Source organism: Dermacentor variabilis, chromosome 2, assembly GCF_050947875.1.
Source record: "Dermacentor variabilis isolate Ectoservices chromosome 2, ASM5094787v1, whole genome shotgun sequence".
Classification (NCBI taxonomy): Eukaryota; Metazoa; Arthropoda; class Arachnida; order Ixodida; family Ixodidae; genus Dermacentor; species Dermacentor variabilis.
Genome location: NC_134569.1, coordinates 107231808 through 107235668, shown reverse-complemented (window position 1 = coordinate 107235668; position 3861 = coordinate 107231808). Strand labels below are relative to the sequence as shown.

At 48.8% G+C, this 3861-nt stretch overlaps 1 pseudogene; it reads right to left on the bottom strand.

Moving 5' to 3' along the window:
* Nucleotides 1-787: 787 nt before the first annotated feature.
* Nucleotides 788-951, bottom strand: LOC142573442 (U2 spliceosomal RNA; annotated as a pseudogene).
* Nucleotides 952-3861: the final 2910 nt, after the last annotated feature.

The following is a 3861-nucleotide window of genomic DNA, read 5'->3' as shown; positions in this document are numbered from 1 at the left end:
CAGCACTACTTCTTTACTGGCACGTGGTTTACTGTACATTTCTCCATTTCATTTGTCAGTTCCCTTTTCTGGACAATATTTTGTAGTCGTTCCCTTCTTATGGCCTCTTTCTGTGTTGGTTGTATGACCGCATTCAAGGTATCGTGTGTGCTTATTTCATTTTTACGAACATGCTATGTTCCTTTGACATCGTGTGATGCCAAGGTTGGAGCTCTTGTTGAATAAATGAAATGATACAAACACAATGTATGCGAATCGATTGGTCTTTGTTATTCGATCCCAGAAATCACTAGTTCAAGTTGCCGCATAGACGTTTGTGTCGAACGTGTAAAGCATTTACCAAAGTCTCGATGCAAGCAGAACGATGGAAGTGAGGACTGTTCCGAATAATACTGCTGCAGGGGATCCGCGATTGCTGCGCAGCGGTCACTGCAGCTCCCGGAGCAATTGCATGGGGCACATGACGGCTTAATAACATTCAGTCAGTCATTATGAACGTCTTACATATGTGAATGCGTTATTTCGGTTTAGGCAAGGCAGTTTCTTAATTGATAGGGCTGTACGAATACAACATTTTAGACCGAATCGAATGTAGCATCGCCGTCCAATGTAACTCCAGTAGCGGAGCGCGTGGCCGAAGCATGACAGCATGCATAGCGCGCACTGTGCAGTCATCAGCACTGACAGGCGCGCACATCCGGTTTGACTGCGCGATGATGCTCCCTATGTACCGCGTCCCTATATTACAGTAAGGCTAGTTTTCAGCGGATAGATTTCCGTAGACCAGAAACCGCGGGCCGATTCCGAAGTTAGTACAATACCGGACCAACCGGCGGTGGAGGTGAAGCAGCGTTCAAGCACTCCACCAACTTGCAAAAATAGGTAATATCTTGCAACCCGTATCAGATATTAAGCTGATAAGAACAGACACTTGGCCTGCGCAGGCCGTGTCTACGTTCGCACCGCCCTCTCTTTGTCGGCGTTCCTCTCTCCCGTGGTGACGGTCCCGTCGAAACGTCACGCGTGTCGACTTTCCTCGGGCTCCTCGGGGCGGCGGTCCAATCATCCACGCGAATGTATATAAACATCACGGTAAATGTCCGTACCAATGTTCAAAATTCTGTGTCACCTCTGCGTCGTATGCTAAACAGCTTCGCCGGTCATCCATCTTCACAGAGTGGATTGGCTAGTGATCTTTTTTTTTCTTTTCATTCATTATTGACTGCACAACTTCATCGCAAAACATTCGCAGTACACTGATATTTCAGTTCAAATGGCTTTCTTAAAACGCACACTCACATCAACAGGGAAAAGAAATAGTGCGTTTGAGGAGGCTTTAAATTGCGCAATTGGCTCACAATCGCACGTGTGTTCCTATCCTGCCAACTAGCTCTTAGAGGCGCTTGCCTCTTGTTCATTGTGATGATGATGTTCTTGATCCGTCATACACCCCAACGCCCCGTTCCAAAGGGGACGCTCACAGCATACATCCAACCATCCATTCCGGCCGGTGCCACCGCGGCAGAGTTTCACAGTTAGCGCAAGCTGTATAAATATGTACGCATCAGGTGTACGCATGGTAGCTAAGTTCCCATAGAAGCCCATACGTACTGCAATGGCGGCTTGTGGAGGCATGTGTGTATAGTGTATCTAGTGCACAACAATTTGCAGCAGCCAGTTTGTGTAACTGAAATCAGGGGGCACCACCGGCGCGCCACGCCTTTCGGACACCCCTGGCCTTGAACGCGAAAACGGAAGTATACGCTTTGTCCGTCGCGAAAGCGTAGTCAGCGGCGTCTGACAAGCGCCGTTTGCTAAGCGCTGTATGTAGAACAACATTATGCACAATGTGAAGATTTGGAGGAAAAACTTGTGATGTAGTCGGATGCAGTAAGAACTTGCATGGGGACATGAAGAAGCGCAACACGTCGGTGTGTCACATGCACGCGCTGCTGCAGCTGCACCAGGACTGCCCATGCGCGAGGCCGGTTATTTGGGAGCTTCCCAATCAATTCGAAGACAACTGAAACAGCGGAGAAAAATTTTTATGTACTGCGGCAATGAAAACAGATTTACAAGTTTATACGTAAATATATTTTCTTTTTTTTTTGCGCTGCTGATTAAAACACCTTTTTTAGGGGTTTATTTCTTTGTCTTTTTTCTCGTTGTACCTCGGTTTCTAGCAATGAGCTAGAAGCTGCTTACGTTGGTGTCCGATCGCGATCGGGAAGTTCAATTATGATGCGCGGGTCACGACCGATTGGATTCTGATCGAGGCTTGCTCGCGATTTGAAGTACCCGTGTGACAGCGGTATTACTGTGAAAGAACACCTGTTTCGGGTGCATTCAACAAACACAATCTGCAGCTCTGAAGTTATCTACAGAAAACTGTCACGTCCACGCCGCACTGGTGAATTCCAGAGAGGTCGTTGCACCAGTACCGAGAAAAGCTTTTACCTTAACATATGCGGGAAGCTAAAATACTAGCAAGCGAGATGTTAACGCACAAGAGGACACGATTTTTCACTCGGCGCTCAAGCACACACATTCGAGGCCGTCAAGCAAAGCGCGGAAGACTGGACAACCACCTCAACCAGATCGTGGCGCAAATACACCGCACTAGGCACAAAAAAAAAAAAGAAACAGAACTGTAAGTGATGAGCGCACTGGCGTGAACGGCGTACAAGACGCCTTCATGAGCTTGGATCGCAATTCGCGAAGGAGGGACGCGCACGCATGACGATCGACTGCCAGCACGTTCCAGCGCGAGCACGTACAACGTTAGAAGGACAAACAGTGGTTCAGTTACATGCAGTTTGAACCCCGGTCCTGAGCTTTGTGACGTCGATTCAGCGTTTGTGCATCGGTGGACCCGGAACAACGGCGCTTGCTGTACGCGATCGCTTCGTTGGCCTTCAAGGCCAGTCATGCGGGCGCGATCCCGCGATCAAACATGGCTGCGTCCATGCGCCGCTGCTGAGAACCGTCTATGATCGGCAGAACAGCCGCAGCTATCAGACAGCGCCACTATAAGCCAGTTTTGGCGGTGGCGATACGGTGCGCCGCTGCATTGCTTCAATACTAATGGTATTTTCCCGCTTCTCTGGCTTGCTGGATTCGAGTATACGTCGGCGGAACGTTAGCAACGCTTCACGTTTCTTCAATATCGTAGCTATATCTTCGCGAAAAATAAAATGGTAGATTGCAAAGGATCCCTAAGTAGCGCGAACAATATTGTGCACCCTTTAACTACAGTAAAAAAAAAAGCGTTTCTTTTTCATTTCTAAACTGGCACAACTGTAGACGTGTCTGTTCCGAGTGAGTTATAGCAGAATGACCGTTGTGTAACTAGTGAACCAACGATTTCACTAGTTATTTTCATAACTGCTTGCGTTTGGAGTTAGCGCTGGAGCTGCAAACTCTGAAATTAAACGCGTGATTTCCTCTACAGACGCTTAGACGTTTGCGCGGCATTATACCCTTAACAACTATACCCAAACCAAGTCTCTCCTGCCCTAAAACCACGCACGTCCTGCCGGAGACTATAGATTCTGCAGCCGAAAACAAAATGATACCGTGTGCAATTGGCTCCAGTTATACCGACGACGTGCAGAGCTGTAGCTCGTCGTGCGGCTGATACGTCCCTCACACGGACGCGGTATTATAGCTTCACTTAATCACGGTTCCCCCGGTACACGGTTCACAGTACTCCGCAGAGTGTTCGAGCCCACCCACTCACAGCTCCGAAGGAAGAAGCGTTCATCTCGTCTGGCCACGAACCTGGTGGCTGCGCATTAGCTTACGGAGATATATATGTGCCGTTCGGTGGGCGGAGAGGGGGGGGGGGGAGTGTCATTGGCA